The sequence below is a fragment of the Triturus cristatus genome, chromosome 9 (assembly GCF_964204655.1).
Source record: "Triturus cristatus chromosome 9, aTriCri1.1, whole genome shotgun sequence".
Classification (NCBI taxonomy): Eukaryota; Metazoa; Chordata; class Amphibia; order Caudata; family Salamandridae; genus Triturus; species Triturus cristatus.
Window position 1 is genome coordinate 798,350,167 of NC_140592.1, and position 26,867 is coordinate 798,377,033.

At 39.5% G+C, this 26,867-nt stretch overlaps 1 protein-coding gene across 2 annotated transcripts in view; it reads right to left on the bottom strand.

Annotated features, from left to right (window-relative positions):
* Positions 1–26,867, bottom strand: part of KCNH5 (potassium voltage-gated channel subfamily H member 5) — an 825,104-nt gene that overhangs the window by 566,081 nt on the left and 232,156 nt on the right. The gene's annotated exons all lie outside the window — the stretch shown is intronic.

The window sequence follows — 26,867 nt, forward strand, 5'->3', positions numbered from 1 at the left end:
TGGCAGTATTGTCCTATGAGCTGGGCCAAGCACTAAGGTGTTTTATCATTCCAGACGTCCTGAATGATTATTTTTTTTCAGTATCCCAGGAAAATCTGCAGTGAAAAATATTACACCTTCCTGACACTTCTTCTATCCTTAAAGAATTGAAAAGAAGTCCCATTCAATGGACTGGGAAGAACTCTTAGCATCCTCCTGATCTTCTGCATGCTTTTCCCTTCTGCGCTCTTCTCAAGATATGATTTTCTTTCTTTTTTATAGATGAACCTCCAAAAAGTTGAAAACTGCAGTAAAACCGTGCAGAGAATGCAAACACACTCAAGTGTCACTCACCAATAATATTAGGTTGAGAGATCCTTAAAAGTATATGGATACAATTCTATATATATATATATTATCTACTGGGGGTCGCCAGTAGATAGTTATAGTTAGGACCGTGTTTCCATAGGAAATCCGCAACATTCTATTTAGAATAACTTTGGCGCCGATTGACGAATCCTCACAAAATTTTCAAAATAGGTGGGGCGCTCCGCTCCGCTCCTTCCCTGAAAGTCTCGGGGGGGATTCGTCAAGCGGGGGCTGAAAAAAAGGGGGGGTCCCAAAACGCGTTTTCCCCATGCATTTTTCCATAGGACCTTTAGTCCAAGCTACAGCCCGAACGGCTGAACAGAATTACTTGAAATTTGTCAGAGAGGTAGTCCTCAGGTCAGGGATGTGCCTTTTGCAGGTCTGGTGTAAATCTGTTCAGTATTTCCTGAGAAAATAGCATTTAAATGAATATATATATCTATAAGCGTGCACCGTGTGCGTACGGTAAAACTTACCGTACGCGCACGCTGCCGTGCGCGAGCGCGATTCTGATTGGTTGTTAGATCTTAGTAAACATTCGAATCGGTCGAAACCAGGAAGTGTCGGCCGCCATTTTGTCTCTCGCAGTCTGAGGGGGTGAAAAACAAAGGTGGAGAACGTGAAAAGGGGGCATGGTGGACAGTTCCTGACCCCCTAGCCTTTGTCAGGGGGTCCCAGAAGGACCCCCAAGGGCCAAAATTTCCTTTAATTTTTTTGCGAAAAATCGCGGAGTACGCGTAGCGTGCGCGTACGGTAGAAACGGAAAAATTCCGCGAACTGCGTAATGTGGGCGCACGGTGCGCGAAGCGCACCGTGCGCCCACAGCGCGCGCAGGGTGCGCGAAGCGTACCGTGCGCTTATGGTACGCGCACGGTGAAAAACCTTTAAAAAAAACAAAAAAAAAACATAACTTAGCATTTAAAAAAACGTACAAATTCACTGAAAAAACCATAGTTTTCACACACGCTATAGTTAGGAATTAGCATTTAAAAAACCTTGCAAATTCACTTAAAAAACCATAGGTTTCACACGTGTTATAGTTAGCTGGACATTTCACTCGGGAAAAACCATTGAAATTCCCCCGTTATAGTTAGTGCAGGCAACTATAACTCACGCAACCGCAATCCTCTGCTGATGACGTCAGATATTACATCACTGATGAAATATGTGTCTTTCTGAAAAATAAATATTTGCAATATATGTATAGCTAAAGATTAATGGAAGAAGACATGGCTAAATAGGTGTCTAAATACAGTGATGTAATATCTGACGTCATCAGCAGAGGATTGTGGTCGCGTGAGTTATAGTTGCCTGCACTAACTATAACGGGGGAATTTCAATGGTTTTTCACGAGTGAAATGTCCAGCTAACTATAACATGTGTGAAACCTATGGTTTTTTAAGTGAATATATATATATATATATATATATATATATATATATATATATATATATACATATATATATATATATTACCTACTGGCGGTCGCCAGTAGGTAGTTATAGTTAGGACCACGTTTCCATAGGAAATCCGCAACATTCTATTTTGAATAACTTTGGCGCCGGTTGACGAATCCTCGCAAATTTTTCAAAATAGGTGGGGCGCTACGCTCCGCTCCTACCCTGAAAGTCTCGGGGGGATTTGTCAAGCGGGGGCTGAGATAAAAGGGGGGTCCCAAAACGCGTTTTTCCCATGCATTTTTCCATAGGACCTTTAGACAGGCCTACAGCCCGAACGTCTGAACAGAATTACTAGAAATTTGGCAGAGAGGTAGTCCTCAGGTCAAGGAAGTGCCTTTTGTAGGTTTGGTGTAAATCTGTTCAGTAGATTCTGAGAAAATAGCCTTTAAATCAATATATATATCTGAGCCAGCTTACGGTGCGCTTACGGTACGCTTACCGTACGCGTACGGTGGCGTGCGCGAGCGCGATTCTGATTGGCTCTTAGATCTTAGTAAACATTCGAATCGGTCGAAACCAGGAAGCGGCGACCGCCATTTCGTGTGTTTCACTCAGAAAAAAAAGAGTGATAACAAGAAAAGGGGGCAAGGAGGAGAGTTACAGACCCCCTAAAATTTGTAAGGGGGTCAAAGAAGGACAGAAAAGTACAAAGAAAACATTTATTGATTTTAAAAAAAATCACGGGCTACGCGTACGGTAAGCGTACGGTAGAAAAAAAAAAAAAAAAATGAAATGAAATGCAGATTTAAGTGTTTAGATATTAGGGGGCTCTAAAAAGAGCCGTTGTGTTTATGAAGTGATTTTTTAGTGGTACCTACAAGTAAGTACCGATGCAGAGTCTAAGGTTCAAGAGGAAGACTCTGTTCCCTTCATCATTGAAGTGTACACCATCTCCTCTATAAATGTCTTGCATGTCGTAACGCAAGTTGTTGTGGTAAATGGAACCCATACCATAGTCACGGAGGAAAGCAGAAACAGATTTGTTGACGTGCTTTCTTGCTTTGTCAATCTGCGGACAGAAATGATTGGACCAGTTCCATTTTTGCCTTTGGCATATGTTAGAAAACACAAAGGCAGTTTTAGGGAAAAGTGAAAACAGTTGTGCAAAGGTGTCCTTCATAAGCATTTCCAGACCTACCCCAGTCAAAGTGCCTAGGTCATTGCCACCACAGTGCACTATTATGAGGTCAGGGTGTTGGTTTTGCATGAAGGATTTCACCAATGGCATCAATTGGTGCCACTTTAACCCTCTCTGACCAATCCATTTAATGTCTACATTTGGCAAAGCAAGGTCTCTCACCATACCTGTTTTCTCTGCAAACTTTTCACTCCAGAAGACATAGCTGTGCCCTACAATCCACACTGTGAACATCTTCAAAGGAGAACTGGATGCACTCAGGAGGTGTAATTCAGTAGAATGGTAAAAAGAAATGAAAGACAGTTTGGAAATGGAGGCATACATATTTTTTTCATAAAAAAAAGAACTGATTGGCTGTTTCATACCATTCTAGAATAAAAACTAGGCTGTATGTGTAAATTAATAGAAGCATGTTTTGTATTGGTACAGAAAAATGTGTTACCAAAGAACAGTACTATGGATTTGCTGTTAGGTTTGAAAAGTCAAGCACTATTGCTCTGTGGAATTGAAACATTGTTTGGCGAACTTCTGACCTAACTCCACACAGCAGTGTTCCATGAGCTGTTGCTATGGTAGCAGGCAGAAGTCAAGTTGGGGGAAGGGTACTAGGCAGAAGTCAAGTTGGGGGAAGGGTACATTTGGAAAAGGGTTGTTTTTCAACCAATAGAAATGTGTGATTACATTTGAAAAAAAGGGGGAAGCACTGAGATTTGAAATTAACATGTATATATATGGAAAAAGAGAGGGAAAGTTTGCCATTATCTGGTTCTGCTGAGAGGAGACAGGTGTAAAGAACAGAGATCCTGACTCTGATAATCTGCTGTTTGAGTGCCACATTTCTTTCACAACTAACTAATTTTAAAGGTGAGTTTAGAGTTTGAGAGGGGATGTATATGGTAAATTAAGAAATGAATAATAGAAATGCAATTCTTTTTGTTGAAGTTGTGTTTATTATTTTCTGTTTTGGGAGAAATTTAAATGTGAGGAACAAGTAAAATAATATGGACTATGTTTTCACAATAAATTAAGGTGTACTGGTATAAAAAAAGAATAGTTTAAGGGTTTGAGGTTGGACTCAGTAATGCAAATACATTCAGCATCACTAAGGCTGTTTGCCCTTGCTGGAGTGTAGGCAGTCACCCAGGTTACAAATGGTGCTGGTCTGAAAAAGCAGTTTGGACATGTGCTTTTTAAAAAATCTGAAAAGTGGATTCATAATGTGTCAGTCTGTAAAAGTGTTTATCACTTGCCAAAAAAAAGAGCAGTAAGTGTGCTTTCAAATTGGCAAAGAAATTTCGTTTTGTGACTAATGTGAAAACATGACTCTGTGTGCAAAGAGGAATTATAGGCAGAGATTTATTGCGTATTGCTCTGGTGATTTCACAGTTGCATTAGATGGAAAGGGGGAGCCATTTTTTGGTGCAGAAGCAGACTCTTAGCACACACCCAGCTGCTTACTATGTGGAATCATGCACAGTATTCACAAGCGAGTGGGGTTTGAGGTTTCAGTCAGTAATGCAAATACATTCAGCATCACTAAGGCTGGTTGCCCTTGCTGGAGTGTAGGCAGTCACCCAGGTTACAAATGGTGCTGGTCTGAAAAAGCAGTTTGGACATGTGCTTTTTAAAAAATCTGAAAAGTGGATTCATAATGTGTCAGTCTGTAAAAGTGTTTATCACTTGCCAAAAAAAAGAGCAGTAAGTGTGCTTTCAAATTGGCAAAGAAATTTCGTTTTGTGACTAATGTGAAAACATGACTCTGTGTGCAAATAGGAATTACAGGCAGAGATTTATTGCGTATTGCTCTGGTGATTTCACAGTTGCATTAGATGGAAAGGGGGAGCCATTTTTTGGTGCAGAAGCAGACTCTTAGCACACAGCCAGCTGCTTACCATGTGGAATCATGCACAGTATTCACAAGCGAGTGGGGTTTGAGGTTTCAGTCAGTAATGCAAATACATTCAGCATCACTAAGGCTGGTTGCCCTTGCTTGAGTGTAGGCAGTCACCCAGGTTACAAATGGTGCTGGTCTGAAAAAGCAGTTTGGACATGTGCTTTTTAAAAAATCTGAAAAGTGGATTCATAATGTGTCAGTCTGTAAAAGTGTTTATCACTTGCCAAAAAAAAGAGCAGTAAGTGTGCTTTCAAATTGGCAAAGAAATTTCGTTTTGTGACTAATGTGAAAACATGACTCTGTGTGCAAATAGGAATTACAGGCAGAGATTTATTGCGTATTGCTCTGGTGATTTCACAGTTGCATTAGATGGAAAGGGGGAGCCATTTTTTGGTGCAGAAGCAGACTCTTAGCACACACCCAGCTGCTTACTATGTGGAATCATGCACAGTATTCACAAGCGAGTGGGGTTTGAGGTTTCAGTCAGTAATGCAAATACATTCAGCATCACTAAGGCTGGTTGCCCTTGCTGGAGTGTAGGCAGTCACCCAGGTTACAAATGGTGCTGGTCTGAAAAAGCAGTTTGGACATGTGCTTTTTAAAAAATCTGAAAAGTGGATTCATAATGTGTCAGTCTGTAAAAGTGTTTATCACTTGCCAAAAAAAAGAGCAGTAAGTGTGCTTTCAAATTGGCAAAGAAATTTCGTTTTGTGACTAATGTGAAAACATGACTCTGTGTGCAAAGAGGAATTATAGGCAGAGATTTATTGCGTATTGCTCTGGTGATTTCACAGTTGCATTAGATGGAAAGGGGGAGCCATTTTTTGGTGCAGAAGCAGACTCTTAGCACACACCCAGCTGCTTACTATGTGGAATCATGCACAGTATTCACAAGCGAGTGGGGTTTGAGGTTTCAGTCAGTAATGCAAATACATTCAGCATCACTAAGGCTGGTTGCCCTTGCTGGAGTGTAGGCAGTCACCCAGGTTACAAATGGTGCTGGTCTGAAAAAGCAGTTTGGACATGTGCTTTTTAAAAAATCTGAAAAGTGGATTCATAATGTGTCAGTCTGTAAAAGTGTTTATCACTTGCCAAAAAAAAGAGCAGTAAGTGTGCTTTCAAATTGGCAAAGAAATTTCGTTTTGTGACTAATGTGAAAACATGACTCTGTGTGCAAATAGGAATTACAGGCAGAGATTTATTGCGTATTGCTCTGGTGATTTCACAGTTGCATTAGATGGAAAGGGGGAGCCATTTTTTGGTGCAGAAGCAGACTCTTAACACACAGCCAGCTGCTTACCATGTGGAATCATGCACAGTATTCACAAGCGAGTGGGGTTTGAGGTTTCAGTCAGTAATGCAAACACATTCAGCATCACTAAGGCTGTTTGCCCTTGCTGGAGTGTAGGCAGTCACCCAGGTTACAAATGGTGCTGGTCTGAAAAAGCAGTTTGGACATGTACTTTTAAAAAAATCTGAAAAGTGGATTCATAATGTGTCAGTCTGTAAAAGTGTTTATCACTTGCCAAAAAAAAGAGCAGTAAGTGTGCTTTCAAATTGGCAAATAAATTTCGTTTAAGGGCCTAATGTGAAAACATGACTCTGTGTGCAAATAGGAATTACAGACAGAGATTTATTGCGTATTGCTCTGGTGATTTCACAGTTGCATTAGATGGAAAGGGGGAGCCATTTTTTGGTGCAGAAGCAGACTCTTAGCACACACCCAGCTGCTTACCATGTGGAATCATGGACAGTATTCACAAGCGAGTGGGGTTTGAGGTTTCAGTCAGTAATGCAAATACATTCAGCATCACTAAGGCTGGTTGCCCTTGCTTGAGTGTAGGCAGTCACCCAGGTTACAAATGGTGCTGGTCTGAAAAAGCAGTTTGGACATGTGCTTTTTAAAAAATCTGAAAAGTGGATTCATAATGTGTCAGTCTGTAAAAGTGTTTATCACTTGCCAAAAAAAAGAGCAGTAAGTGTGCTTTCAAATTGGCAAAGAAATTTCGTTTTGTGACTAATGTGAAAACATGACTCTGTGTGCAAATAGGAATTACAGGCAGAGATTTATTGCGTATTGCTCTGGTGATTTCACAGTTGCATTAGATGGAAAGGGGGAGCCATTTTTTGGTGCAGAAGCAGACTCTTAGCACACACCCAGCTGCTTACTATGTGGAATCATGCACAGTATTCACAAGCGAGTGGGGTTTGAGGTTTCAGTCAGTAATGCAAATACATTCAGCATCACTAAGGCTGGTTGCCCTTGCTGGAGTGTAGGCAGTCACCCAGGTTACAAATGGTGCTGGTCTGAAAAAGCAGTTTGGACATGTGCTTTTTAAAAAATCTGAAAAGTGGATTCATAATGTGTCAGTCTGTAAAAGTGTTTATCACTTGCCAAAAAAAAGAGCAGTAAGTGTGCTTTCAAATTGGCAAAGAAATTTCGTTTTGTGACTAATGTGAAAACATGACTCTGTGTGCAAAGAGGAATTATAGGCAGAGATTTATTGCGTATTGCTCTGGTGATTTCACAGTTGCATTAGATGGAAAGGGGGAGCCATTTTTTGGTGCAGAAGCAGACTCTTAGCACACACCCAGCTGCTTACTATGTGGAATCATGCACAGTATTCACAAGCGAGTGGGGTTTGAGGTTTCAGTCAGTAATGCAAATACATTCAGCATCACTAAGGCTGGTTGCCCTTGCTGGAGTGTAGGCAGTCACCCAGGTTACAAATGGTGCTGGTCTGAAAAAGCAGTTTGGACATGTGCTTTTTAAAAAATCTGAAAAGTGGATTCATAATGTGTCAGTCTGTAAAAGTGTTTATCACTTGCCAAAAAAAAGAGCAGTAAGTGTGCTTTCAAATTGGCAAAGAAATTTCGTTTTGTGACTAATGTGAAAACATGACTCTGTGTGCAAATAGGAATTACAGGCAGAGATTTATTGCGTATTGCTCTGGTGATTTCACAGTTGCATTAGATGGAAAGGGGGAGCCATTTTTTGGTGCAGAAGCAGACTCTTAACACACAGCCAGCTGCTTACCATGTGGAATCATGCACAGTATTCACAAGCGAGTGGGGTTTGAGGTTTCAGTCAGTAATGCAAACACATTCAGCATCACTAAGGCTGTTTGCCCTTGCTGGAGTGTAGGCAGTCACCCAGGTTACAAATGGTGCTGGTCTGAAAAAGCAGTTTGGACATGTACTTTTAAAAAAATCTGAAAAGTGGATTCATAATGTGTCAGTCTGTAAAAGTGTTTATCACTTGCCAAAAAAAAGAGCAGTAAGTGTGCTTTCAAATTGGCAAATAAATTTCGTTTAAGGGCCTAATGTGAAAACATGACTCTGTGTGCAAATAGGAATTACAGACAGAGATTTATTGCGTATTGCTCTGGTGATTTCACAGTTGCATTAGATGGAAAGGGGGAGCCATTTTTTGGTGCAGAAGCAGACTCTTAGCACACACCCAGCTGCTTACCATGTGGAATCATGGACAGTATTCACAAGCGAGTGGGGTTTGAGGTTTCAGTCAGTAATGCAAATACATTCAGCATCACTAAGGCTGTTTGCCCTTGCTGGAGTGTAGGCAGTCACCCAGGTTACAAATGGTGCTGGTCTGAAAAAGCAGTTTGGACATGTGCTTTTTAAAAAATCTGAAAAGTGGATTCATAATGTGTCAGTCTGTAAAAGTGTTTATCACTTGCCAAAAAAAAGAGCAGTAAGTGTGCTTTTAAATTGGCAAAGAAATTTCGTTTAAGGGCCTAATGTGAAAACATGACTCTGTGTGCAAAGAGGAATTATAGGCAGAGATTTATTGCGTATTGCTCTGGTGATTTCACAGTTGCATTAGATAGAAAGGGGGAACCATTTTTTGGTGCAGAAGCAGACTCTTAGCACACACCCAGCTGCTAACTATGTGGAATCATGCACAGTATTCACAAGCGAGTGGGGTTTGAGGTTTCAGTCAGTAATGCAAATACATTCAGCATCACTAAGGCTGGTTGCCCTTGCTGGAGTGTAGGCAGTCACCCAGGTTACAAATGGTGCTGGTCTGAAAAAGCAGTTTGGACATGTGCTTTTTAAAAAATCTGAAAAGTGGATTCATAATGTGTCAGTCTGTAAAAGTGTTTATCACTTGCCAAAAAAAAGAGCAGTAAGTGTGCTTTCAAATTGGCAAAGAAATTTTGTTTTGTGACTAATGTGAAAACATGACTCTGTGTGCAAATAGGAATTACAGGCAGAGATTTATTGCGTATTGCTCTGGTGATTTCACAGTTGCATTAGATGGAAAGGGGGAGCCATTTTTTGGTGCAGAAGCAGACTCTTAGCACACAGCCAGCTGCTTACCATGTGGAATCATGCACAGTATTCACAAGCGAGTGGGGTTTGAGGTTTCAGTCAGTAAAGCAAATACATTCAGCATCACTAAGGCTGGTTGCCCTTGCTGGAGTGTAGGCAGTCACCCAGGTTACAAATGGTGCTGGTCTGAAAAAGCAGTTTGGACATGTGCTTTTTAAAAAATCTGAAAAGTGGATTCATAATGTGTCAGTCTGTAAAAGTGATTATCACTTGCCAAAAAAAAGAGCAGTAAGTGTGCTTTCAAATTGGCAAAGAAATTTCGTTTTGTGACTAATGTGAAAACATGACTCTGTGTGCAAATAGGAATTACAGGCAGAGATTTATTGCGTATTGCTCTGGTGATTTCACAGTTGCATTAGAAGGAAAGGGGGAGCCATTTTTTGGTGCAGAAGCAGACTCTTAGCACACACCCAGCTGCTTACCATGTGGAATCATGCACAGTATTCACAAGCGAGTGGGGTTTGAGGTTTCAGTCAGTAATGCAAATACATTCAGCATCACTAAGGCTGGTTGCCCTTGCTGGAGTGTAGGCAGTCACCCAGGTTACAAATGGTGATGGTGTGAAAAAGCAGTTTGGACATGTGCTTTTTAAAAAATCTGAAAAGTGGATTCATAATGTGTCAGTCTGTAAAAGTGATTATCACTTGCCAAAAAAAAGAGCAGTAAGTGTGCTTTCAAATTGGCAAAGAAATTTCGTTTTGTGACTAATGTGAAAACAAATGTAGTAATATATTTAAATAAAATAAAGGAATTTTTTTTTGTTTTTTTCAGGTATTGCTGAGGAGCAGTGAACAAAATTTAAGATGCCTACAAAATCCAGAGTAAAAAAAGACCACAAAAAAAACCTATATTTGAAGACAACTGGAGGACCTAAGTTAGTTGAAGATGCTCATGTTGGGAAAAAGAAAAAATCTTCTGGTAAGCAGACAAAAATTTTTCTAAAAAACATATTCAAAAAAAGGAAAAATGTACAAAATGTCTGTACTGGAAAGAATGATTTCAATCGAAAAGCACAGGAAAAAATTGAGAATTTACTTAATGCAAATATACCTTCTGCAACTAAAAAGATTAACATAAACAGAAAAACAGCGTTTAAAGAGATACGTAGAAAAATGTTTCAGAGAAGAGTTATGTCCAATTTGATAAAGGATGTGAAGAAATATAAGCAAAAGGCTAAGTTTTATAAGAGAAAAAAAGAAATTGAAGCCATTGCAGCAAAGGCATTAGAATTAAAAAGGAAACTATTCATTTTAATTTTGAATAGGATGCGTACATTAGACAAAATGGTTAATGTACTGAAATCACATAGCAAAAGGAAAAGAGTAGTGAACAGAACAAACTTTTCTAAAGTGTTTTTAGGAAAATGGATGCATAGTTCAAGTAATGAAGAGAGTTATTTTCAAAGTAATAGTTTGCTGCATGCAGTTGACACCAGAGGTCGTGCTTATGAAGTGAAAAATGGTTGCATAATGGAGAAGGAGATAATGGTTCCAAGAGATGAGGTACAAGTGATGGCGGATGAGGCTATGGGGAGACGTCCTAAAGCCCCAGTGTACACTTGGAATTGTAGTAGTATTTGCACTGTGCGTCAGGAATCTATTGATAAATTTCGTGAGTTTCTAAGAGAATATAGCAAAAAAAGTGTAAAACAGAAGATTAAGGTGCTTCAAAGTTTGGATCCATGCAGAGTGAGAGAGAATACTGGTTTGCAGGGTCATTCTCTGGCTTGTCTATCTAGAAAAGTGTGTAATAGTGTTTTCCATCATTTTAGGATGCTGGCTGTTCATCATACTGAAATGAGAAAGTTTGTGAGACGGTTGTAATTTGCGAAAAATCCAGCAATAAAGTTAGATGAATTGAATAGGGCTCTGTTCCGTGGAACGGTATCAGATGTAGAGAAGGTTGTTGATGAAATTCAGTTTTGTTACTTTGGTCCTGAACAAAACAGTGCAGAGATGGACACAGTAAATGAGGAAGAAGTGGAAGAGAATGTAGAACCCTCTGTAAGTAAGACATTTAATGATCACATAACAAAATTTGCAATAATCTCTAATGAAAGACCAAATATTACTTGTATTTGTTGCCGCAGAACTCATTATAGAAAACAAACCAGGTATGTTGATCTCTACAGAAAGAGTGAAAATGAAGATAATTATAAGTGGAAGGAATTTGCCACATATATATTTCTTGAAAATTGTTTTGAATTGGGTGAAGTTCAGTGTATTTGTAAATACTGTTACAACAAGTTAGAGGAAAATAGAATGCCGACCAGAGCTGTACATAATAATTTAGAATTGGATGCTATTCCTGCTGAACTTTCTGAATTAAATACATATGAGTCTATACTCATTCAATGTGTTCATCCGTTCCAGACCATAGTACGTATGGAGCCCAAAACTGGTAAATTACCTCCTTCAGATTTACTGAGAGGTTTAAAAGGTAGAGTGGTGTATTTGCCCTTGGATTTGAAAAAAAATATGGAAACTATTGATGCGGAAACTTTGGAAACTGAACCATTAATTATTCTGGTTAATGGTGTACCTACAAAGAATAAGAAGATTTGGCAGGAGCTGGTAGATGTACGGAAAGTACAAAGAGCAAATTTGTATTTGAAAAGGAATAACAAATGGTATGAATCAATTTATATAGAAGAAGAAGAAGAAGAAGATTTACAAGAAGACACAGAAACACCAACTGGACAAATTGAAAAAGTGGACAAGTCAAAGGAAGAAGAAATTTATGAACATTTTAGCATACATCCTCTTCATTCAAAAGAAGTTATGGGAGACAATATTGATCTATTTCAGATGAAGAAAGCAAAAGGAACTCCCGTGAGTGTATGGGAGGAGAGCTTGGAAGCTCGATGTTTTCCCCAGCTGTTTCCTAAAGGAAAAGGAGGACGATACGATGAACGTCCAGAACAAATTCCAGCTTCTGAGTATCGGACTACAAGACTATATGCTGAAGATCCCAGATTTCGACAAAGTATTCCTTATTTGTTCCATCTTTTATTTGAAAGCGACTTGTCTGCATTGTCTTATGCAGTAAATCACATTTTAAAAAGTGGAGTACATTTGCAAAATGTGTCTGCTAAGGATTTTATGGAGAAAGTGCAGCACCGAGATGATCATTTGGAAACACAACTGATCAATCTGATGGCTTGTCAGCGTGGGACAAATGAATATTGGTACCGACGCCATGGTGAATTAAAATGCATGTTACGGAATTTAGGAACACCAACATGGTTCGTTACCCTAAGCTGTGCGGAGTACGCTTGGGATGATTTACTGGATTTTCTACGAGAGGCAAATTCAAACATTAAAAACATCGAATACAAGACAGCAGGAGAACTGTGCTCATTGGATCCGGTTAATGTTTGCAGATATTTCAATCATAGATTTGAGGCTATGATGTCCTTCATCTGCAATAAAAAAAAATCCACCTCTAGGAGAAGTAGTGGATTTCTTTTGGAGAAAAGAGTACCAGGCAAGAGGTGCTCCTCATATTCATATGCTGTTGTGGATCAAGGATGCCCGAAAGTTTGGAACAGATACTGATGAAGCAGTGTTATCTTACATTGAAGAATATGCAACATGTGCTATACCAAAAAGCACAGAAGAGAAAAAGTTAAAGGAGCAAGTTTTACGTTTCCAAAGTCATCGGTGTGGAAAATACTGTCGACGGAAATACAAGAGCAAAGATAAATACTACACTAAATGTCGATTTGGATTTCCTAGACCTGTTCTTTCAAATGGAAGAGTTAACAGTTTTATGTCATCTGTGAGACATACTATCACAAGAAAATCACCTAAGAATACCTACAACCTTAAAAGAAAAGAAGAATCAAAAAATATAAATGACTACAACCCAGTGATTTTATCCATGTGGAACGCTAACATGGATATACAGTATGTAGCTGACAATTCCATTGCTGTTGCTCGATATGTAACGTCTTACATTACGAAATCAGAAAAAACAGAATTGAAGGAAATGTGGGAAGAGATTTCTCACGAGAAAACTGTCAGTAAGAAGCTGTACAGTTTCAGTTTGAAGATGTTATCGCATCGAGAAATTGGATCCTACGAATGTTCAGATAGGTTATCTTCTGCAAGTCTCTACTCGAAGTCAAGAAGAATAATTTGGGCAAGTTTAGGCCTTGCAGCAATGAGAAATCGGGTACTGAAATCTGTTGGAGAAATTGAATATTTGGCCGAGAATGACCCAGAAAGTACAGATATTTTGAAATCAAACATGTTGGACACATATTATCCCAAGAGAAGTCATCATCTGGAGAACATGTGTCTCTATGAAGTGCTGCAGAACTACATTTATTCACGGAAAGCCGCAGAAGACATCAACAATGGAAAATATAAAGTCATTGGTGAGGAAGGATGTTTGGTGAAGCAAACAAAAGGAAGTTTGATAAATCACCGGAAGCTGAGTTGCGACACTACTGACAAAAAGGAATTTTACTACTTGGCTCTTTTACAGCTGTTTAAACCATGGCGTACAGAGGATGAACTACTGGGAGAATTTCAAAGCTATGAAGATTCTTTTAATGCTTGCAAAGACAGCATACAATGCAATACATTCACAACTTATCTGCAAATGTTAAATGAAGAAATTGAACAGGAAACTACAATTGCAGCAGAAATAGCTAGAGACAGTTCTCAGGACAGCCAAAGTTCAGGAACACTCAGTCAAGATCCCCTAGGACAACCAATCGTTGAAAATGAAGCATCAATAGCCATGAATGAAGTGGAAACGGCTATGAATCAAGCTCAAGGAGAATTTATAGACTTACAAAGTTTGGAAAGACAACTGAACGAAGAGCAGCAACAAATTTATGAAGAGATCAGAAAAAAAATTGATCACGGATTTCTACATGAAAAAAAAGAGTGCTCATGCACATCATTTCATCCAATCAGGATGTATGTAAGCGGACAAGCTGGAACTGGAAAAAGTTTCCTAATAAAAGTCATCAGAAGCTACCTACAGCAAAAAACGGATTCTACTTTGTCTTGTGTGGTTACTGCTCCAACTGGGTTAGCAGCATATAACATAAAAGGAATCACTTTACATCGTTTGCTAATGTTACCAGCGGAGCATGAGAACAAAATACAATACAACAAGCTAACTGGACAAGCATGCTTGGAAGTTTCAAGAGTATTGAAGAAGATGCAAGTTCTCATTATTGATGAGGTGAGCATGGTATCGAACTTAATGCTTGCCTTTGTGCATTTAAGAATGCAGCAAATTCTGAAGACAGACTATGACGTGTTATTTGGAGGAAAACACGTCATAGTTTTTGGAGATCTTTTGCAACTTACTCCAGTTAAAGGACAACCAGTGTTTAATACTGTGACACATGAAGACACGAAGAAGTCATTGGGAAGCATCGGTAATACAAATATTTGGTCCTTCTTTGAGTACAAGGAACTTACAACTAATATGAGGCAAGCAAACGATGAAGAATATGGAAGTATTCTGAAAGATATCAGGATTGGACTACTCACAGAAGCTGGCAAAAAAGCATTACAGAGTCGGCTGCTACATAATTTATTTCCAAAGGAAGAAATAGTTGCAGAGAAGATATACAAGAACATTGCAGAAAACAAAAGTGTCATCTGCTTAATGCCAACTCTACGTGAATGCTCAATATTCAATGAGGAGCTTTTGAAATTGGAAAAGGAAGATATCAGGAAATTGGAAGCAGTGGACAAAATTGAGGATGGAAGAATTACTGTCACATTAACAGGCACACTGAAAAATAAATTGGATTCACTAGAGAAGAACATTTCCAAAACAGCTGGATTAGAAAAAAATCTATATGTTTGCATGAACTGTAGAGTATTTTTAAGGAGAAATTTGGATGTTGAAAAAGGTTTAGTTAATGGAGCTATGGGAAGAGTTGTGGGTTTTATTAATTATCAGAAAAAAGATGGAATTGAATGTTTAAAAATAAAATTTGATCAGATAGAAGAAGTTAAAGACATTTGTCGTTGTTCAGTTCGTTTCATGCTTGTGAAAGACTTATATGTACGTAGGAAGCAGTTTCCGTTTTCGCTAGCATATGCTGTAACTATTCACAAGTCTCAAGGATTGACTGTAGATTGTGCATTTGTGAACATTGGTTCAACTGTGTTCAAAGAAGGTATGGCATATGTTGCTTTGTCACGAGTGAAAACATTATCAGGTTTATTCATGATAGACTTTGATGATTCAAAAGTTAGTGCTGATACAAATTGTGTAAAGGAGTATAATAGATTAAGAAGAAGCTATGCTCCTCATTTAGGTCAGTATCCTGTGTTGGAGAAACGTGTAGTTTCTCGTAAAAGGAGAAATGAGAATATCTGTAATGAAGATGTAGAGAGGAGGAAAAAAAAGAGGAGTGATGTAATTGCAAGCAAAAAGAATAAGGAAAATGAAGAACAGGTTGTAGGATGTTATTTTGAAAATAGCTCTGGTGTCAACTGCTACGCTAATGTAGTGCTGAATGTTGCATTTTATCTGGAAAGTTTGCAAGAGCAGATAATAGTAAATCAGGGAAAAAGATTCTGTTCTGTGCTGATTCTCCTTTTTGAAAAGCTGAGTAATGATAAAACTCAAATAGAAAGTGCTACTGAAATTAGAAAAGTTTTAGATGTATGTTCAGGACGAACACAGTTTTCTCAAAATGTACAACAAGACGCACAGGAATTCTTGATTTATTTTCTTCAGGTACTGGAAGAAGAAGGGGTTCCCATTGAAAATTTCTCTCTTATAAATGGGAACATAGTTGTGAAAACTGTTATAATATATGTGGCTCTAATGTTGATTCTGAAAGGTTTATTTATTTAACATTGCCAGAGAGTAAAACAGTCACTTTTGCTAAATTAGTTAAAGATGCTAATCATAGCATGCAATGCGGTGAGTGTAAATCTGACATGTTTTCAACATTAATTTTAAAGGAATATAGACAGTATGTAATTTTAATGATGCAACGATGTAGAGCTGATGGTTCAAAATTGGATACTTTAATAAAGAAGTTTACAGGACAGCAATTATCAATTTCAGGAAAAACTTTTGTAACAGTTGCAATAATTTTCCATGATGGACCTACTGTAACTTCTGGTCATTACACAGTTTATCTTAAATGTGAAAAAGGCTGGACACTGTGTAATGATTCCCAATTGATTTTTAAGCAACGTTTGCCTTTTGATTTAGCAAATTCCTATCTAATCTTCCTGAAACCTAAATTTTAGAGAGATTTGGCAACATCTGGACAAAACAATTTTACCATTTTATTGGATTACCATTTGGAATTTACAAATAAAAAGATTTAACAAATTATCATTTGGCCTAATGGAAAGGTAACCAATTGTAATGTGGAATTTTTCCATTTTTTAAGGAAACTTTGGAAAACCAAAAATTTAGAAAAAATCGGTAACATCTGCACAATTTAAATTTTGGAATGTTATTGGATTGCCATTGGAAATTTTTTCAAAAAAGATTTTTAAAATTACTATTTGGCCATGCGGAAAAGTAAACAATTCTATTGTGGACTTATTTAATTATTAATTAATCTTTCGGAAACCAAAATGTTACAGAGAATCGGTGACATCTGTACAATTTAAACTTTAGATTTTTATTGGATTACCATCGGAAATTAAACAAAAAAAGAATTTTAAAATTACTATTTGGCCTAAAGGAAATGGAACCAGATTTATTGTGGAGTTATTTGAGATATATTATTGTGATTATACTTCTGAAACAAAAATATCAGACGGTATTTTAAAGAAATAAGTATTGATATTAGATGATATTTTTTAAGAATATTATGCATTTCTATAAAGTTATGTTTATGCAAAAAGAGATTGTGGGCTTTTTTAAAAACAATCTTTGAGATTGTAAATTTTTTTTTTGCCTGCTGTTAAATGATGAATGCAATTGCTTTCACAATTTATAGTGAAATGCAATATTTTCTGAAAACAGCAAAAAAAAATTTGAAAAATATGTAAATATGTGTACTTATTAAATGTTTTATTAAATATTAATACTTTTCTCTTTTTTTTCAGATTGAGATAGAAAATTTTCGAAAACTAGAACCATTTTTAAAGCAATTAAAAAAAAAATTAAATGAATAAATCTTTTTTTGAGTGGGTATGGTAAGTCAATAATGTCATGGTCCCTTTTTTCCACTTCTCTACAATCACATTTTCAGTTTTTAATTGTAGTCTCTCAAGGACCTTGTAATGTGATAATTGATTTTTAGTGATTTTAAAAAAAAAAAAAAATTACGCGTACCGTACGCGTACGGTAAAAAAAAAAAAGTTTTTAAAAAAATATATAAAAAATAGATGAAAGGTAAGGTTGGCTCTTAAAAGAGCCGTTGTGTTCATGCAGGGACAGAGGAAAGAAAGATTGGGAATATTAGACGGTACGACAAGTGTGCTGATCTATTTTACTGTTCACTAGGGAAATACTGGTCTCCCTATAAGTAATTAGATCATGACAAGTGGCGCACCGTACTTCAACCCTCGCAAACCGAGGGTTAATTTCCAGAGGACCAGAAAAAGGAGATGCTCCCCCCACAGATGAAGGGCTCACCTGACCTGCAGAAGAAGGACTCGGCCCTGCAGATGATGGTCCAGGCTGAGCTGCTGTGGATGTGCTTGGTTGATTTACTGAAGGGTTACCTTCAGTAAGTCGAGCATGTGTCCTTCTGTGTACATCCTTAAGGTGTCTCATCATGGTGTGATTCCCAAAGGAATACTTCCTGTCAGGATTCCCTCTTGAAAGTTCACGCTTACACAGCTTGCAAGTCACTAAGGGTGCATTTACCTTTTGCTGGCCTTCTGGAAAAGTAAAATACTCCCATACGTAAGAGGTCTTTTGTTTCCTCGCTCTCTGCCTCAAGGTAGTGCTGCTAGCCTCACTCTCAGAAGAGCTCTGCTGTTCTGCCATCGTATCACAAAGACAACCCAGCTCCTTCTCCTAAGGGATCACAAGCAGAAATGAGGGGAATGGGTGTGGTGTAGGAGAGTTCTAGAACTGAAAGTAGTTTCAACCAATCAAAAGTTGTGTTTCATGATCACATGACCTACCGTACGCTTACGGTACGCTTACGGCAAAAGTACGCATGCGCGTAAAAAAGACACGCGCTCGCGCGCATGCGCATAACAGTCACTCCCCGACACTTCCGCATAACGTGTGCGTGTAGCGTACACGCGTACGCGCCCCACGCGGAGTACGCGCGGCTACGCAAATTGCGTAACTATACGCAAACAGCGTAGATAAATTACGGACATTGCGTAAACCGTACGCTTACCGTAAGCTTACCGTACGCGCACTAAAAAAAAATAAAAAAATAGCGTTTTATGAACAATGTCCCAACAACGTACCAAATTGTAATGTGCACGCATTCCTTCTCACAGCAAGTGCACTTTTATGCTGCCTTTGTCCATGATAAGGGTTAGCACTGCGGAGCTTCCAAGAGGAGAAAACTCCTCTATTCCCTTTCTCTCTGATGCGCTACCAATACTTCTGGCAATCCTTCGTTTGGTGCGCGAGAGCGTGTCATGCCCCCTCCATAAAATCCAGCACAACATCCTCCGTTTACTGGGGGCCACCGACTCTGCAGGGTGGGCTCAAAGGTTGCAGGAGCGGAGAAGCCTGCATGTTCAATGCTTCAAAAGTAAAGCCCCACTCCGACTTCTGTGCAAACACAAAACTTTATTCGTCAATAATTACCATGTGCATAAAAGTGCACTTGCTGTGAGAAGGAATGCGTGCACATTACAATTTGGTACGTTGTTGGGACATTGTTCATAAAACGCTATTTGGGCAAAACATGAATATTAAGCAATGCCTCGTGATTACAAAGCAACGATGATGCATGCTGGGGGCTGTAGTTGATCCTATGGCCTCGTGACCACATGGTAATTATTGAACTCACCTGTGAGCAAGGCGTGGTGCCGCCGAAACCGGTCAGGACTTGAGTTATATATATGCTGCTATGCTGCTTCAGACGAATAAAGTTTTGTGTTTGCACAGAAGTCGGAGTGGGGCTTTACTTTTGAAGCATATATATATATATATATATATATATATATATATATATATATATATATATATATATATATATATATATATCCAACGTAAAAGTTTCCTTTAAGAAGGAGCCCACACGGAGAGTAGAATCACCTCTTTATTGCAGACTGCAGCAGAATGACAGTTCCATCATTGGCCCCTCATGTAAAGCCAAACGCGTTTCAGAATTTTCATTCCTTGTTCACTGGCAAGCGGCAGGAAAACAACTGCATCAATGAGGAACTCTTTTTAATGTTTGTTAATTCCCACCCCATGGGCGTGTGCAAAACTGCCTCTTGGTACTCGTAGTTCCTCTGAATTCAATCCCAGGTGGGTGTTTCTTTGCTTGTTGTATCCAAAGTTGATGCAAATAAGAACCCCAGTGGGTAAGTGTCAATAAGAAAACTTGCATCCGCTGCCTTTGAAATCCCCAACAATGTGTGGCTCACCGTTCTTTTCACATTTCGTGATTACGAGATGCAGATCTGCACTACGTGCAGCAGGGCTTCTTCGCGGCTGGAAAAGCCGCTAAACATCCAACGTAAAAGTTTCCTTTAAGAAGGAGCCCACACGGAGAGTAGAATCACCTCTTTATTGCAGACTGCAGCAGAATGACAGTTCCATCATTGGCCCCTCATGTAAAGCCAAACGCGTTTCAGAATTTCCATTCCTTGTTCACTGGCAAGCGGCAGGAAAACAACTGCATCAATGAGGAACTCTTTTTAATGTTTGTTAAGTCCCGCCCCATGGGCGTGTGCAAAACTGCCTCTTGGTACTCGTAGTTCCTCTGAATTCAATCCCAGGTGGGTGTTTCTTTGCTTGTTGTATCCAAAGTTGATGCAAATAAGAACCCCAGTGGGTAAGTGCCAATAAGAAAACTTGCATCCGCTGCCTTTGAAATCCCCAACAATGTGTGGCTCACCGTTCTTTTCACATCTCGTGTTTACGAGATGCAGATCTGCACTACGTGCAGCAGGGCTTCTTCGCGGCTGGAAAAGCCGCTAAACATCCAACGTAAAAGTTTCCTTTAAGAAGGAGCCCACACGGAGAGTAGAATCACCTCTTTATTGCAGACTGCAGCAGAATGACAGTTCCATCATTGGCCCCTCATGTAAAGCCAAACGCGTTTCAGAATTTTCATTCCTTGTTCACTGGCAAGCGGCAGGAAAACAACTGCATCAATGAGGAACTCTTTTTAATGTTTGTTAAGTCCCGCCCCATGGGCGTGTGCAAAACTGCCTCTTGGTACTCGTAGTTTCTCTGAATTCAATCCCAGGTGGGTGTTTCTTTGCTTGTTGTATCCAAAGTTGATGCAAATAAGAACCCCAGTGGGTAAGTGCCAATAAGAAAACTTGCATCCGCTGCCTTATATTACCTACTGGCGGTCGCCAGTAGGTAGTTATAGTTAGGACCACGTTTCCATAGGAAATCCGCAACATTCTATTTTGAATAACTTTGGCACCGGACGACGAATCCTCGCGAATTTTTCAAAATAGGTGGGGCGCTATGCTCCGCTCCTACCCTGAAAGTCTCGGGGGGATTCGTCAAGCGGGGGCTGAGATAAAGGGGGGTCCCAAAACGCATTTTTCCCATGCATTTTTCCATAGGACCTTTAGACAGGGCTACAGCCCGAACGGCTGAACAGAATTACTAGAAATTTGCCAGAGAGGTAGTCCTCAGGTCAAGGAAGTGCCTTTTGTAGGTTTGGTGTAAATCTGTTCAATAGATTCTGAGAAAATAGCCTTTAAATCAATATATATATCTGAGCCAGCTTACGGTGCACTTACGGTACGCTTACCGTACGCGTACGGTGGCGTGCGCGAGCGCGATTCTGATTGGCTCTTAGATCTTAGTAAACATTCGAATCGGCCGAAACCAGGAAGCGGCGGCCGCCATTTTCTCTCTCGCACTGAGAGTGATTTCTAAACTATAAAGCCCAAAAACATGTAAAGGGGCTGTTTAGACAGCTCCCACACACATAGCCATGTTGAGGGAGTCCCCAAAGATCCCCCAAGGCCAAAAACGGATTTTTTAATTTTTCGGTAATTTCGCCGATTACGCTTACCGTACGCGTACGGTAAAAAATTTTAAAAAAAAAAAATTATCCACAATCTCTCCACCCCGTGTGCAATTGGTGCCCGCAGGTCACCAATTGTGCATGGCTTATTAGAGATGAGATAAACTAAAATATTAAAAAAAAAATAATAAAAAAAAAAATTATCCACACTCTCTCCACCCCGTGTGCCAATGGTGCACGAAGGGCACCATTTGTGCATGGCTTATAAAATATACGAAAAATTAAAATATTACCTTTCAAAACGAAGTGCATCATATGTCCTCCATGTGCGCACGGTGCGCGAAGCGCATCGTGCGTACATGGCCCATCTAGCGTAACGTGGGCACGCGGTGCGCGTAGCGCACCGCGTGCCCACCGTGCGTGCACGCACTAACTGCGTAAAGTGGGCGCGCGGTGCGCGAAGCGCACCGCGTGCTCACTGTGCGCGCACGGAACGAACTGCGTTAAGAGGGCGCGCACGCCACGAATGGCGTAAAGTAACTTAGCATTTAAAAAACCGTACAAATTCACTGAAAAAACCATAGGTTTCACACACGTTATAGTTAGGAATTAGCATTTAAAAAACCTTGCAAATTCACTGAAAAAACCATAGGTTTCACACATGTTATAGTTAGCGGAAATTTTACTGATAAAAAACCAATGAAATTCCCCCGTTATAGTTAGTGCAGGCAACTATAACTCACGCGACCGCAATCTTCTGCTGATGACATATGTGTCTTTATGAAAAAAAAATATTTGTAATATATGTATAGCTAAAAATGTATGGAAGAAGACATGGGCAAATAAGTGTCTAAATACAGTATTAGCATCAGCAGAAGATTGCGGTCGCGTGAGTTATAGTTGCCTGCACTAACTATAACGGGGGAATTTCATTGGTTTTTTATCAGTAAAATTTCCGCTAACTATAACATGTGTGAAACCTATGGTTTTTTCAGTGAATATATATATATATACACATACACATACACATACACATTATTTTTAAGGTTTGGGTTCTGCGGTTCTCCCTTAGGAATCACAATAGGAAGTAAAACCCCCAGGGAATTCCCACAGAACACTCTCTTTGGTTCTATGGATCACTCAGAAGTTGAGAAGTTTAAAGATTAAAGAAGATCAAAGCAACCATTTAATGGGAAACTAATGAAACACAAATAGGAAATAAGCCCAGACCCTATAGAAAGAACCTCAACATAATTTGTCTGACCGCCATTACAGGCGTGGTGTTTAAGTAAGAGAGTTTGCTGTACATGTAATCCAAAGCCATAATGGCTTCAGTCAAAAGTAAACAGCAACCGTTAAGTGCATAATCCATCAGGCCTATAAGAGGTGCACCATCTGAACATGATGACATTACTGTTCTCCCATCCACTTCTGCAGCACCACAACAAGCAAGGCCTGCAAAGTTATCACTGAGTTGCACGTTTTTCACAGGAGACAACGTGCACTTTGTGAAAGCAGGTGCTGTAGGGAGGAAAGCTTCGACAATATTTCATGGGAACCGTTTGAATGTGGAGGCACCTGAGGACTATGCAACACAACAGCATCATTTGTGCAGAGATACAGAAGTGGCAAGCAGTACAAAGAGAAGAGACTGCTCAGCAGGATGTGCCTCATGAGGAACGGGAAGAAAATGATGAGAAGATGCAACATTTTGGTGTATACTTCAGACACTATCAAAAACCAGTGGCCTGCATTAAAGTTAATAAAAGAATATATTCAAGGGTCATGGAAGACCACATAGAACAGAGAGCTGTGCAAAAATATATAAATAGAAAATATGTAAAAAAAAGTTTAGTAGTATCTTAAAAACTTTAAAACACTTGCTGTAAACTGAAAAAATAAGAAAAACAAAAAATTGTGTGAAAAACACAGGCGTAAGTACACAGGTTGTTGACAACATGGCCATACGTGCAGGTATATGCCACTTTATAATGTGGGACTTTACCATGCAGGTTAGTGCTTTTTCATCAAGTAAGGGAATTAAGGTAAAACAAGCTATGCAAGGGATTTTAAGGGCTCTGTGATTAGTAAGGGTATAAGGTAGAAGGAGGTTGCTACTCTGGTATGCTATTACACTCTACATCACTCCACTGTACAACCCTGGCATGTACCACGTCATACCACAAATCTACCACTGCATATTGTGACTTATAACTTTGCCACTACTTAAACTATCTACCTCTACTACCAAAAAGTTCCATTTATAAGCCATAATCTATATTCCTGCCACATTACATCTACATCCATTCACCCACTTTCATGCTCCATCTGTACAAAAAGTACCACACTCAATTCTATGCCACTCCACACTAATTCACTGCACACCACTCCACTCTACACCACTCCACTGGATGCTATAACACTCTACGCTATTCCACTGTATGCAACTCCACTCAATGCCACTACATTCTATGCTTTTCCACTCTTTGCCACTCCTCTCTATGCCACTCCACTATACGCCACTCCATTCTACACTATACATTCTACACCACTCCACTGTATGTCACTATATTGTATGTCACTCCATTCTACTTCACGTTATGTCACTCCAATCTATGCCACTTCACTCCACTCTACGTCACTCTTCGCCACTCCATTGAACGTCACTCCATTGGGCACCACTCCATTGTATGCCACTCAATTGCATGCCACTCCACTGTACCCCACTCCACTGTATGCCACTACACTCTATCTAAATCCAGTGTATGCCACTCCACACCTTCCACTGCATGCTATTACACTCTACGTCACTCCACTGCATGATATTTCACTGCAGATCACTCCACTATATGCAACTACACTCTATCCCATGCCACTCCATCCCACGTCTCTCTACGCCATTCTGCGCCACTCTACTTCATTCTAAGTCACTCTACTTCACTGTATGCCACTCCACTCTACTCCTCTCTATTTGACTGTACACTAAAACCAGTTTCAATAGCCTGGTTCTTGCACCAGGGCCTGGAGAAATAGCAGGAACCATAGCAGAGTCTAAGCTAATGTCTTTCTGTGCCCCTTCACAGAGAAACTGAAGGTGCAGTTCACAAACTGCAGTTCAGGGTCCCCTGACGGCCCTATGCCACAACACAACCTGAAGACTATCGTGGATACTATTACACCCATGTACCAGGAGCTATTTGCTATCTCCCTCCATTTTGGTATTATTACTGATGACTGGAAAAGGGCAAACATTATTCCCCTGCTCAAAAAGGCCAATGATGACACTGAAATACTAGCGAACTACAGACCAGTCTCTCTGCTCCCAGCAACCACTAAGATTCTATAGAAGGTGGTGAACTGCCATTTCACCACCTTTCTGGCTGAAAACAAGTTGTTACACCCATCCCAATCTGGCTTTAGAGCACGTCACAGCACTGAGACGACATTATTGGGGCTCTCTGAATCCATTAAGACCGGTCTTGATTCAATACTCAATGCTGCTCTGGTGCTGTTGAACCTGTCAGCAGCATTTGATATGTGAAACAATAACTTCTTGCTGCATAGCTTAGAACACCTGTTGATCCCGGGATTAGCCTTAGGCTGGCTGGGCTCCTTTCTTAAGAGAGAAAAGCAAAGAGTCTGCATGCAGACTTTTGCCTCTGGAGCCAAATCATTGAAATGTGGGGTGTCGCATGGTTCCTTCCTGAATCCTACTCATTTCAACATTTATATGACCCCATTTGCATTTCTGGTCGAATCCTTTGGCATTAAGGTAAGATCATATGTGAACGATATGCAGCTCCTGCTCACTTACGATTGGGACTCAGCAAGTACAAAAGAAGCATTTGCACTTTGCATGAAGGCACTGCTTGAATGGCTCTGGGCTAGCAAATTATAATGAAACCCAGACAAAACTGAGATTCTACTGTTTGGGTTAAACCCTCTCCCTGGGTGGAAAGAAGCCTGACCAATAGCATCCCCTCCCACCCCCTCCAACGGCAGTGCCCAGAAATCAGGGCATTTTGTTTGACTCTCAACTCTCCTTTAGTGCCCAGGTGTCTGCAAAAGTTAAATCATGCTTCTGCATCTGTTGCATGCTCAGGAAATTCCTCAAATTCCTGCCTCACAATGCACAATTCACTGTGGTCAGAGTGCTGCTTCTTTCTTGACTGAACTATGTTAATGTTTTGTACCAAGGTCTCCCAGAATATATAGTTCAGCATTTACAGGTGGTTCAGAACATGGCAGTCCCTCCACTCTCTAAACTACCCAAGCACGCTTCAGTATCTCTGTTTAGAGAAAATCTGCATTGGTTACTCGCCCGCAAGCATTTCATGTATAAAACTTTGACACTGACCCATCAAGCTCTCCTCAACAATGGTCCCAACAATAGTCCCACGTATTTGAATGAGAGGATAACAGAATATAGACCAGGGAGGGGAATCCTCTTTCGCGTTCAGGACAGCAAGCATGTGGAATCAGATACCTGTTTATCTAAGATCAATCACTGAGGAAACTAGATTTAAGAATAAGTTGAAAGCCTATCTATTCAAATTACAGGGATCAGATGACAGCTGACGAACAATGCCATTATTTTCCATCTCTGAATGCCAAGCACCAGAACACTCTCTGAGTAGCTGAGCGCTATACAAGAACCATTCTTTTATACGACACTCTCCTCCACTCTACTGTACGAAACTCCTCTCTCTGACACTCCACTCAAGGACACTAGATTCTATAACTTAAAACACTTTTATTTGAAAAAAACATTAAAATTCAATTAAAGAACAATGGTAAACCTTAGATATAGTTATGAAAACATTATGCCTTCTTTCTATGGAAACCAAACTTAAACTACACAAACATTAGACGTTCTAAAGTTATAATTATACCTTAAATGACTTTTTTATGCACCATCTGCATAATCAAATGAGTAAAAAATTAGAATTTCTAATGTCTTTATAATTTAAGCTTGGCTGGTATAAAAAAAACTTAAGTTATAGTAATTTAAAGGTGGTGCTCAAATATTAAATTTAAGGTATAAGTATAACTTTAAGATTTCTAATGTTTGTGCAGTTTAAGTTTGGGTTTTATAGAAAAATAAAAATAAATAAAGGTTTCCCAACTATAACTAATGTTAAACCTTTGCTTTGTACATTGAATTTTTTTTGTATATATATATATATATATATAAGGATGTTTCCTTCTTCGCAGTATTGTGCGGCCTCAATTGCTGGGCAATTTTTGGGATATATATATATATATATATATATATATATATATATATATATATTTATATATATTCACTAAAAAAACATAGGTTTCAGGGGTGGACATTTCCCTCGTACAAAACCCTAGAAATTCCACTGTTATAGTTAGTTAAGCTAACTTTAACTCGCGCCCACGCAATGCACTGCTGATGACATCACATATTACATCACTCATGACACGCGTGTATGGTCCGTATTACTATGGCGTACGCATACGCCAGCACTCCTATAGTGATAGGGAACCTACACACGCCTGTACGGTCCGTATTACTAAGGCGTACGCATACGCCAGCACTCTCATAGTGATAGGGACCCT